Source organism: Canis aureus, chromosome 17 (genome assembly GCF_053574225.1).
Source record: "Canis aureus isolate CA01 chromosome 17, VMU_Caureus_v.1.0, whole genome shotgun sequence".
In the NCBI taxonomy this organism is placed as follows: domain Eukaryota; kingdom Metazoa; phylum Chordata; class Mammalia; order Carnivora; family Canidae; genus Canis; species Canis aureus.
In genome coordinates, this window is record NC_135627.1 from 34,195,741 (window position 1) to 34,208,739 (window position 12,999).

Below are 12,999 nucleotides of genomic sequence, written 5' to 3' on the forward strand. Positions count from 1 at the left end.
TGTTCTAATGGTTTAAAACAAAGAGGTCTAATCCACCAAGTTTTAAACAGAAACTAGTCTAACAAGTTCTATACTTTATTTTTGAATTCTATTTCCTTATTTTTCAGCATTCTCCAGAACATTTTAAACGTTTATCCATGTGATGCAAATGTCACATGGAAGATATAAATATTACTCTTCAGATACCTCGCATTCTTCCCGATTCAAAGTCGTAGTTTAATATTAATGTAATTCAGAAAATTGACAAGGAACTGTGTCTCCAAGGAAACGAGTGGAGGAGGGGAGGAAGACGTGAGCCTGTGATTTGTTTAATCATTAGACACTCTGCCGTGCTGTCACTCTCCACATTGCCCATGAATACGCCAATAGATAAAGTGCCCCTGGTGTCCATAGCAGAGACCCCCACCAGAGAGCTGGATTCTGACCGGACAATGCCAGGCTGGTTCCAACTGCAGGAATGCCATGCCATCGATCTTCACATTCCTTTGGCAAATCTGTATTTCAAAATTGCCCTGCCTATCTTTGTATATACTATTGCATTTCTAGGTATCTGGCTTCTCAACACTGGTAGGGTAATCCAAACAATTCCATGTAAAAAAAAAAAAAAAAAAAAAAAAGTCACCCTCAGAAACTGAGGTTGTGCAAAAAGCCCTGACAAGCCATGAGACACCTTTTTGAAGTTGAGGCATCACAGGACAGAATTTTCTAGCAACATCATTCAGCTTCCATTCAAGAAAAAAATTTTCAATCTTTTGTTTTGACTTCTATCTACATTTAGGCCTTACCAGCTTCACTTACCACCACAATGCCTTGTCCTCTGGGAGAGATATTATAATGAGACAAAATGACAGCCAATCTGATGGAGAAGCTCTGCTAGGCCCCCAAAACAAAGACCACGTTACAGATGAGGCCTTATGAACTTTAACCCTGTCACTCACCTATCAGATAGCCGTGGGTAATTTACCATACTCTAGTGTGCTTATGCTTCCACTTAAAAAAAGAATCAAAAGACTACTTTTACCAACAAAAAAATGTTGGGCATTCGTGAGTCTTATTTTAAGGACCTGAAAGCCTTTATAAAATGGAGGCCCTTATGCAATAACTAAACAACACAGAAAGAATAATAATTTCTAAAAAAAGAAGAAGAAAAGTCTACATGATTAGTATCAACAGATACTTCAGCACCTTCGTCAGCTTGACAATTTTCCTCACTGCATACTTTTTCCAGCCAAGCCGAGGAAGACGATTTATTTCGGAACGTTATCAACCTACCAAAACTTTATACATGAAATCTAATCTATAAAAGGGAACTGAAAGCATCTACTGCTTAAAAAAATCAAATTTAAAGAAACAACAACATTCCACTCTGAAAATAAAATTTTTGTTACTAAGGGCTTATCTGTACTAATTCCCACTCTTTACTGATAAAAAAGTAACCGATCAGGATTTAAGCATTTCTTCAAACCAAGCAACCTGTTGAACAACTTCTTAATGTGCCTATCAATCATCTGGCGATAAGAAGAGTTTGCATTCATAATAGCTAGTTGCTAAAATAAATATGAGTTACTATAACTAATTCAATCAACAATGGGACCTCAGAGGTCAGCAAAGAAATAATCAAACAATAAGTATGAATAGGTTGTAATTTTTCTGATTAACAAATGTTCTCCTTGTCATATGATGTTAAGAGCTGCTTAAAGCGCTCAGGTAAATTTAGAATGTATGTATTTACATTGGAGGGGTCTGTGTGCACTCTCCCAATCAAAAACCCAGGAGTCTGTAAGTTTTGAAATATCAAGTTTTGCTTTCAGAAAACATTTTCCTATGTGCCATTTATTTTTAACAGGTCTACTACCAGCAATTCATAGACTCCAACAGAGATCAAGTAAGATCCCAACTCACTTTTTCAATACACTCGTTCTAGACCAATCAGGATTATCTTAAAAACTAGCTGAAGTATTGGAACTTGTTAATTCCATCTTCTTTTCCTGACTAGAATTATATTCCTTACCAAGAAGGGAAAGGGAAAGTTTTGGATCCTGAGCCAGTCTTTCAGGATCCAAGAACCAGTGTCGTTTGGAGAGCTCAGGGTAAAAGTGGAAAGCTGAGCATACACTGCTCTCATCATGCATTGACAATCTGACCAAAACGTCAGATCTGGGCTTCTATTGCTCCTGATTTCTCTCCTCTGTTCCTACCTTCTCAACCATTTCATTTGTCCCGGAGAAGGATCACAACCGCAAAACGGAGTCCAGGTACCAAACACAATCGTTAGACTAAAACTTTTCGGGGGGGGGGGGCGGGGAGGGGGGTGGAAGGGTGGGGATGCAGTGGCTTTTTAAAGAAAGCAAACAACTGGGGAGGCAAAACAGGAATGTAAACTAAGAGCATTAGTGATGAATCTGGTGAAAATTATTTCTTCGTTTAGATGCAGAAATCCATTGCTATCCCAAATTCTAAAGTTTTTAAACACTGACCTTCGTTTTGGCTCAGTTGGTTTGGCCTCTATTTTAGCTTGGCAGGTTTGGTCTTTATTTGGGCCATGATAATTTACCCTGAATTTGGAGGACCAAGTAAAAGAAAGAAAGAATGGATGGGTTGGACAAGAGATTGCATTTATGTATTGGGGTGAGGCGGCATTGTAGGTTCCTGGGGAGAAAGGCAGAAGGACGGAGAAGCTTACTCCTAGGCCCTTCAACTCATTTCAAGCATCCAAGAGTGGTGGGGATTAAGGTCTCAGAAACACAGAGAACTGAAAAATTTGTCATGTGCATATATAAAGGAAGCAACTGACACAAAATGACTGTTAAATGCCTAGCTATGAAAGCATAAATGTCATCAGGCAGTCAGATTCTTCTCTAGAAACTAGATTTTAATAGGTTTTTGATTGTCACTTTTCTTCTTGTTTTTTCATTACTCACGCCTTGGAGGGATTCACTTTCAAAAGGATTTGCTTAAACTTCCCCCTCAAAATCCAATTTGCAAATACACCTGCAATTGCATTTTCAATATGTACAGTCACAGGTGCTATCTTTTGCATGCTAACAAGTCTGCCCATGGCAACCAGGCCACACTTGAGAGTCCAGGTGACTGCTGCAACAGGGAAGTATGCGGGAGAATTGAGGCCATTATGCTGGTTCTCTGGCTGAAAGCCCCCTTGGAGTGGATTCTAAGTTATAGACACCGGCTCCTGTACTCGAAGTGTGGGGCCTTTTATAATCCAAATGAGCACATTAAATTTGATCTCAATTTTATCAGAAGAAATGTGTCCAGAAAATGCAAATATTTTTCTGAGATGTACTAAGGAAAAGAAATGTGTTGAAATGACTACAGATTACTGAGCCCGTATTTTATTCTTTTCTATAACAGATCAAAATGATAAACTCAGAGTCTGTGCATATCTTGTCAAGGTTTTCAACAGTCAATGATTATTTTTTGAATGCCTAGCATGTGCCTGTCGTGCATCAGGAGCGGAAAGAAATAAAGTGGAAGCATTGACTTCAGTGGAAAGGGCTGAATTATAAGATATCTAATAATAACTCAATCTGTGTAGCACAGATTCAACCTTGCTGTTAGAAATGAAAAGCTTTATAAAGTGATTTAGGATTCATTGCCATAAAATATCTTAAATAATCTTTGGGGAGAGGGAGGAGCAGGACCATCTTTTACATTTTATTTGAAGCTATTTATTATTTAAATTTTATTTGAAGTTGGCCTTCACTAACTAAATTACAGTAATAGAGTAATTTTAATCATTGGGTGTCATTCAGACTAAATTTACCACTGATTATACCAATTTGATTATTAATTTTCAATTAATCTAACAGTTGTAACAGTAGATTGTAACAACATAACATCTTTCCTGGTATCCTTGAAATTTCCTGCAGCACTTCTGATTCACGTGGTTCTTTATGAAAAGGTTGAGATATATTTCCCCCTTGCTAATCGGTAAAGTAATATACTTTGAATGCTTATCTTCCACTGTGCAGGTTAAACTCTGCTGCCTGATATTTCCTAACTGCATTAGTCCATGTTTGGAATAATGTTCTTTTTCTTTCTCATACTCCAATTCATTCCTTCTTCCTTTCCCTGAATCTCCCTGCCCCGCTACCAATCTCGGGCACATCCAATCTGTTTTTTAACGTTTTGCTTCTACCCAATCCATCCCTGAAACGTCTTCAAAGCTACATTCACACAGTTGCAGTCCACAGCATTCAGCAACAGCTTTGCAATTACAGGGGAGGGTGGAGGTGAGAGATGAAGCCAAAGTGAATTCACCGGCGGTATCCCCTTAGAGAGAAATGTGCCTTTTGAGAAAAGAAAGACAAAAGAAAGTTGGTGTTTAAAAAAAAGAGTGGGAAAGAGATATTTGGGCTGTAGCATTTTAGCATATCCTTACATTACTCCTAGTATCTGCCGCTATTGTTAGACTTATCACCTCTATTGTAATGTGTATTTGTCTGTCCACTAGATTGAGAGCTCTTTGAGGGCAGGAACTGTGGCTGGTATCAGATCGGGGTCTAAGTAGATGACTAATAAGTGTTTGGTGAAAGAGTGAATGAATTCCTTTGTGTGTGAGTGCACTGAAAGATTGCTTCTACCCATATGCGCCTGTTCCGCTCCCTCTGTGCTCAATATGCAGTCCTATCTCCCTTCATTTTCTCAGGTGCAGCCCCCGAGTTCTAGCCCCCCAGATCTAGCCCCCTTCAGCTTCAGTCTCAGACTTCTTGATCTCTCCGCCAGCAATGCTGGTGGCAGGAAGCCTCAGGTAAAGCTTGAATTGAGTTGCTCACCACAATTATGTGCATTGCTAATCTTGATGTCATTGCTTGTCCCTTGGGTATCTAAGGCAGCCTTAAAAATTTGCATGTCCCACTAAATGACCTTTAAGATTCCTAACATTTCTAGGATTTTAAGATAAAAGAATTCAGGTCTGTTAGTTTTTATGGAAATTCCTGCTTTTAATACAAACGTGGTAGCAAGTCCCCAGGCCTCCAGACTCCATCTATGCGTTAACTGTGGAAAAAACCATGAAAGAAAATCTAGAATGTAAATATAAAATTGTAAACGCATTGATAAACCTCCAAAGCAGAGTCAGTCTAAGCAAAGCCTAGGGCCTCTCCACCCCTCCCCTACTCTCTGCCAAAGTTTGAACGCAGCCTTCTCCCTCACCCCTTTTCTTACCCTGGAAGACATTTATACCCTGTGTTCTGACTCTCTGGGTGTCAGAACCATGTGGAGACTTATTAAATTTTGATTCCTGGGCTTCCTGTTGTCCTCCTCAGGCCCCACCCATCCTAAATTCTGAGAGAATGAAGCTGGAATGGCCCCAGGAATGTAGATGTTTAACTAGTTCTGATGATGACACCTGGCCAGATATAGGAACCAAGGACCTAGGGCGAGATTCACCAAAAAAAAAAAAAAAAAAAAAAGCGAAGATTTTTTCAAGGATTTCACAACCTGCCAGTCAGCAGGTTTCAAACACCTGATTTAACCCTTGACTCCTAAAGTCAATGGTTTTCAGTAGGGTAGTCAGAAAAGAGTGAAGGAAGGTAGAGGGTTGAACTCAGCTGGGGAAAGCTAATGGGCTTTTTGTTTGTTTCAAAGAATATACAATATGATTTAGTGAGACAAAGAGGCCAACACAGGCTGGCGAAATGGCACCATCAGAGTGTAAGCATTAGAAAGAAAGGTTTTGTTTGTCTGGATGGAGAGGACAAGAGAGAACATGGGAGCAATTAGAGCAGAGCCATTAAATTGAACAAAACAACACCAGAAGGCATTTTTTTTTTCAACAAATGTATATTGAGCACAGATCCGCCAATCTCTGTTCAAAGTTCTGTAGGTTCCATGGCTCAAAGTCCTTGTCTTGAAGGAGCATAACTCAGTGAAATCCTCTCATATCAGATACAAGAAATTGAAACACATCAATGCCAAACTCATTTTACAGGTGATCGTAAGGAAAGGAGCATCTAGGAATTTCTTATTTAAGCTCTGTGGTATTTTTTAAAAATTTGATAAATGGAGGCAGCCCTAGTGGCTCAGTGGTCCAGCGCCGCCTTGGGCCCGGGGGTGTGATCCCGGAGACCCGGGATCAAGTCCCACCTCAGGCTCCCTGCATGGAGCCTGCTCTCCCTCTGCCTGTGTCTCTGCCTCTCTCTCTCTCTCTCTCTCTCTCTGTCTGTCTCTCTGTCTGTCTCTCATGAATAAATAAATAAAATCGTTTAAAAAAAATTTTTTTTGATAAATGGGACAGCCTGGGTAGCTCAGCGGTTTAGCACCGACTCCAGCCCAGGGCATGATCCTGGAGACCTGGGATCAAGTCCCACATCGGGATCCCTGCATGGAGCCTGCTTCTCCCTCTGCCTGTGTCTCTACCTGTGTGTGTGTGTGTGTGTGTGTGTGTGTGTGTGTGTCTTGAGTAAATAAATAAAATCTTTAAAAAATTTTTTTGATAAATGGAAAGCTCAGTTAATTCCCAAGTAACATTTTCCTTGGTCAAAAAGGTAAGCCTGGCTGGCTTATTTGGTAGAGACTGAGACCCTTGACCTGAGGTTGTAAACTCAAGCCCCAAGTTGGGTGGGTGTGGAGATTACTAAAAAATAAAATCTTTTTTCTTTAAAAAAAGGGTAAAGTGAAATGTTTTTCTAACACTACCCCAATTCAGGTATTCATTATCTTTCTACCATGTTTTTATTATAAAGCTTCCTGGGCTTCCTGACTTTGGCCTTTCCTATAGGCTTTACCAAGGCATTTATCCAAGATTAATGGTTTTTTTTCCAAAATGTTTCCTGGTTTCCCAATGCACAACAAAATAAGACAAATAAAAAGAACTGAAGCCATCTAGATCCCCAAAGATAGAGCCTCAAAATTTCGTGCTAATACACTCCCAGAATTCATTCACTTATTCAAGGAGTATTTGTTGGACTCTTGCTTTGTACTGGCACTTGAGAATGCAGAAGGGAAAATAAGACACAACTCTTGCCCTCAAAAAGGTAAAAAATGGAAGAACATATAAGTAACATAATTATAATAAAATAACCACTTAATGACCTCCACCCAGTGTAGTGGGTCCTTAAAATGATGGGCCAAGTCTGTCTGGGGGTGGAGATAAAGGGTGTCTGGGAAGGCTTCAAAGAAAGAAAGCCCAGGTGCCTCAATGGTTTAGCGTCGCCTTCAGCCCAAGGCATGATCCTGGAGACCAGGGATTGAGTCCCGCATCAGGCTCCCTGCATGGAGCCTGCTTCTCCCTCTGCCTGTGTCTCTGCCTCTCTCTCTCTCTCTCTGTGTCTCTCATGAGTTAATAAATAAAATCTTAAAAAAATAAAAATGTAAGAGCTGAAACCAAAGAATGAAGGTAGAATTTTCCAGGTGTCTAAGGAAGGGAATGAGAAAACAGCATGTGTGAAGACATGGGCAGGGTCAGGAACAGGGCAGTGTCTCCCAACTACCAGTTGGGGGTTCAGGATTGCAGGGCATAACATGGAAGAGGAAAAATATAAGGGGGTATGACCAGGCAGTGAGTTGGAGGCACATCATGGAGCCTCTAAAACTTATATATTTGTCATGTTTTTGATGGGGAGACATTGAAGAATTTTGTTCAGTAGACCAACATGATCAGATTTAGACAGATCATCTCTCTCCTAGTAACGTAGACAGTATATGGAGGACCAAGTCCTCAGAAGGATGAGACAGAAGGAAAGTGGGAGTGATTACAAGGGGGCAATAGTTCCAGCTAGAGCTGATTAGGGCTGCCTTCATAATTCTAGTCAAACCAAACTCCTTCTTGTTCCTCATTTAAAAACCACAATTTCCTGTTGTATGGTTTTGTTCTTACATTCAGGAATGTTCCCACCCACCTCAGCCCTGCCAATTCCACACGTGCAAATTCAGCCCCAATTTTATCTCTCTTATGGGTTTTCCTTAAAACCCCAAGGGGAGAAATCTCTTCCTACTCTAATCCCTCTAACAGTTTATCAATATCTTCCTAAGCGCACAGCACTTTTTCCTTGGTAGTATACCACGTGATGGCTGTGCAGTATCTCTTCTGTGACCAGAAACTCACAGAGAAGAGAACAGAACTTAGGCAGCTAAGATTTATGTAAATCTCACATCCATGACTACAGAGCTCATTTATGGTCCTTCGCTTCACCCCAAGGAGTTTCAGTTTCCTCGTCCATAAAGGAGGATAAATAGGCCCTATTTTGCAAGGTCTTTTTGAAGAATAAACAAAATAATAACTATAAGGCACCTAGCATAGAAGCTGACCCACACGAGGTGCTCAGTAAATGGTAGCTATTAATACTACTGATACATTCATCATTTCTTTGATATTGAATCCATGACTGATCTTCAACTCCGCCACAACATCTTGCACAATGCTGAGTTCAAAGCCAGAATTCAATACATATTTGATGAACCAATAACAATAGCTAACATTTTCAGGCCCTCAGTAAGTGCTAGGCACTCTTCTAAGGGCTTTATGTGGATTATCGCTTTGAATCTTCATAATGACCTTATAAGGCAAGTACTATTATTATCTCCAGTTTACAACCTGTATGGTGTTGCTTAACTTCTTCAGTACCCAGCAGCTAACAAAGGGGGAGAATGACTCACAGTTCATAAAGAGGTGTTTTCTGGAAGGGTTTACCTGTCAGTGAGTTTAGATACGGCCGATGTCATGCAATGAGAACCCCTTGGAGAGAAGAATCCATGTTCTACAAATAACATGTCATCTTACCTGAAGTTCACTTAAGGAATCTTCCATGGAGTTACCAGAGAAATACCCTTTTTCAGAAAAGGGTATTTTTAAGCTCTTGTAACACAACTTAACAAATTTAGCCTTGTAATCCTTGACAGCTTTTGCCAGTGGATTTAGGCAACTGATCCAGAGGGACAGGTCCCAAAAAAGAGGGGACACTTCAAAGAACATCTTGGGCAGAAAAGCATGGGTAGTATGTCTTTTTATATCTGAGACTTAGAAAAAAGTAGAGCCTAGTAAAGCAGCGAGACATTGAGTGTCCAGTGTTGCTGGGTTAGAAGAGATTAGAAGGCTTTTGCAAAATGTTGTGTGTCAGGCCCAGACCAGATGTTCTTGCTTCAGTTCACATGTAATATTACCAGTAGCTGAGTTACTTTCAGGATCTAGAAGCATACTATCTAGATCAGTTCTAAGTTGGGGCAATTTGGCAATGTCTAGAGACACATTCGGTTGTCACAACTAGGAAAATGATGCTGGCATTTGTGAATAGAGGCCAGGGATGCAGCTAAACATCCTATACAGGACAGCTCCCCACAACTAAAAATGGTCTTGCCTAAAATGTCAATAGTGTTGGAGCACCTGCCTGCCTCATTCGGTAGAGCATGCAACTCTTGATCTTAGTGTTGTGAGTTCAAGCCCCACATTGGGCATGGAGCCTATTTAAAATAAATAAATAAAATTCTAAAAATAAAAAATAAATGTCAATAGCATCAAGGTAAAGAAACCTTGATGTAGGTAAAGGTGGCTAATTAATTCCAGAAAGAATTAACTCACATACTCTACTGTTTCAGTTGCCTGGGAAGAGTGTGGGCATAAGTTTATACACAATTCCACCATCTTAAAATGGACAAGTTCAGAACAAGTTACTAAGAGATTGTTCATCTACATTGGTATACTGATTTGCTTACAGATAGCTACAAATGCCACCTGGGTTGCACATCTTGAGAGTCCTTCAGGAAGTCTACTATCACTCTCTACCAGTGCTGAATGGGTTCAAAGTACAGTCCTTCCGAATAAGTGTTTAGCCTTTCATTTAGGTGGGCATTATGAGCTAAATTTTGTCCCTCCAAATTCATATATTGAAGTCCTAACTCTCAATACCTCAAAATGTGACTGTATTTCGAGCTAAGGGTCTTTAAAGAAATAATTATGGTTAAACGAGGTCGTTAGGATGACCCCTAATCCAGTATTACGTTCTTCTTTTTTTTTTTTTTAATATTTTATTTATTATGTGTGAGAGAGAGAGAGAGAAAGCATGAGGGCGGAAGGGGGAGAGGCAGAGAGAGAAGGAGCAGCAGACTCCCTGCTGAGCAGGGAGCCCAAGGCGGGGCTTGATCCCAGGACCCTGGGATCATGACCTGAGCCGAGGCAGATGCTTAACCAACCAAGCCACCCAGGCACCCCTAACTGTTGTTCTTTTAAGGAGAAAGTAGGGTGCAGACACACACAAAAAGAAAACCGTGTGAACATGAGGGTGACCACTGACACGCCAAGGAGGAAAGCATCGGAAGAAATCTACCTTGCTCACACCTTGGTCTCAGCCTTGCAGCCTCCAGAACTGTGAGACAGTACACTGTTTCAGGCACTCAGGCTGTGGCACCTTATTATGGCAGCTCTAGCAAACTAATACAGTGGCTTATTTTAAGCTCATCATATCATCATATAAACCAAACCAAAGAGTGTTTTCAGGCATTCTTCATTTCTAAACTGCTGCTTTAAGCAAGGACATTCTCTACACTCTTACAACTTACCTCCCCAGTTTAATATCAAGTAATATGAGACAGCCAACAGAGGGATCGAGGTTGTAATCTCTGACCTTGAGACATGTTCTCTATGTTCCCTCTTCAGTAAAAAACAGCTGTCCAGCCTGTTCCCTCATCTGTGGTTGGTGGTAAGATTGTACAACACCAGGTACTTCCTGAATTATTTGTTCTTATTTTTTCATTCTGGAACTTGGCTTCTCTTCCAGTGATGGCAAGTCATCTAGGACCAGCATAACTTTCAAAATTCATCATCAAAATTTGAAACTTCTACTCTTTGGAAGACATGTTAGAAGAATGAAGAGAAGAAGCACTAATTGGGAGAAAAATCTGACTTGTATCTAGACTGCATTAAGAAATCTTTTTTTTTTTTTTAAGACTTTATTTATTTGTGAGAGAGACAGAGATGGTGACAGAGAGCATGAGCAGGGAGGAGGAGGGAGAAGCAGGCTCCCAGCAAAGCAGGGCTTGATTCCAGGACCCCAAGATCATGACATGAGCCAAGGCAGATGCTTATCCAACTAAGCCACCACTCAGGTGCCCCTGTATTAAGAAATCTTAAGAAGAAGAAAGTAACACAATTTTTTAAATGGGCAAAAGATTTAAACAGATACTTCACCAAAGGTGTACTGATGTAGCAAATAAGCACATGACGAGATGCTCAACATCATTTATCATTAGGGAAATGCAAATTAAAACCACAATGAGATGCCACTCCACATCTAATAGAATAGCTAAAATTAAAGACTGACCAAACAAGTGTTGGCAAGGATGTAGAGTAACTGAAATTCTCATTCACTGCCTATGGAGATATAAAATGATATAACCCTTTTGGAAAATAGTTTGTTTCTTAAAAAGTCTAAGATGCATTTAGCATATGATCAAGCCATTTCATACCTAGGTATTTATCCAGGAGAAAAAAAAGCTTATGTCAATGCAAAGATTTCTACACAAATGTTCATAGCAGCTTTATGTATAATCAGTGAAACCTAGAACCAACCAAATGTCTATCAACAGGTAAATAGATAAAGAAACTGTGGTCTCTCCAGACAACAGGATACTACAGAGCAATAAAAGGAATGAAATCTTGATACATGCAATGTGACTAAATCTCAAAGTATTTATATAATATATACTCAAAACAATTAAAAGAAACGACAACAAAAGAGTACATACTGTATAATTTCATTTATATAAAACTATTAAACATGTGAAATTATAGTGAGAGAAAGGAGATCTGTGGTTGCCTGGGAAAAGGGGAGAGCCAGAGGGGAGAAGGAAATTATAAGGGGGGTAATGAAGAGATTTTTTTTTTTTTTAGACTGATGTATATGTTCATTATCTTGATTTTGAAGATCGTTTTATAGGTATATACATATGTCAAAACTTATCAAATTGTATGCTTTAAATATATGCAGTTTATTGTGTGTCAGTTATATTTCAATAAAGCTGCTTAAAAGAACCAGTCACAGCAAAACTAAGATCTCTATGGGACTTCTGTATTGTTGGCCCATCCAGAGAGTAGTCTGGAATCATTCTTGAATCCTGGGCCTTCTTGTGGAAATTGGAAGGTTGTAGGCTTTCATCTGAAATAACAAAGTGCTAGTATTTAAGCTTTCCATTCATGATTCTCTATGAAGAGAAACATTTATTTAGTGTTCATGGTAAAGTATAAAGCAGTGTAATCAAAGTGCAGTCCTTGTAACTATCACTAGCCTGTGATATCAGTACAAGTATTGAGAATAAACAGAAACATGTATAACAATTTCACAAAAGGATTTTATATCTATCACATCTACTAATAAAAAGATACAAGATACTTTGAATACCTTTATTTCATTTTTCTATTAATTTTTAAATATTTTCTTGAAAATAATTTTTCTGTTAATATTTCACTTTTCTTATTTTAATCATATGTTTCAGAAATATCAGTCCATGGGATGCCTGGGTGGCTCAGCAGTTGAGTGTCTGCCTTTGGCTCAGGGAAGGATCCCTGTCCGGTGATGGAGTCCTGCATCAGACTCCCTGCATGGAGCCTGCTTCTTCCTCTCTCTGTGTCTCTGCCTCTCTCTCTCTGTGTGTATCTCTCGTGAATAAATAGACTTTAAAAAAAAAAAAAAGAAGAAGAAGAAGAAGAAGAAGAAGAAGAAGAAGAAGAAGAAGAAGAAGAAGAAGGAGAAGAAGAAGAAGAAGAAGAAGAAAAGAAAAGAAATATCAGTCCACAATGGATTGGAAATTCTAAAAACCGGTCCTTCAGGAGCACTTGGGTAGCTCAGTCAGCTTAGCATGTACCTTCAGCTTAGGTCATGATCCCAGTGTTCTGGGATCAAGGGATTGGGCTCCTTGCTAAGCTGGGAGACTGCTGCTCCCTCTCCCTCTGACTGCCCCTCCCCCTGCTTTCTCTCTTTCTGTCAAATAAATAAATAAAATATTTAAATAAATAAGTAAGAAATTAAAAACTAATCCTTCACCCCAGAT

General features: G+C 39.6%; 1 long non-coding RNA gene across 1 annotated transcript; it reads left to right on the top strand.

Annotated features, from left to right (window-relative positions):
- The first annotated feature begins 1,852 nt into the window (after positions 1 to 1,852).
- On the top strand, positions 1,853 to 12,644 carry LOC144287518 (uncharacterized). Its single transcript, XR_013355303.1, has 2 exons — positions 1,853 to 2,255; positions 12,445 to 12,644. It is a non-coding gene; the product is annotated as an uncharacterized LOC144287518 (long non-coding RNA).
- Positions 12,645 to 12,999: the final 355 nt, after the last annotated feature.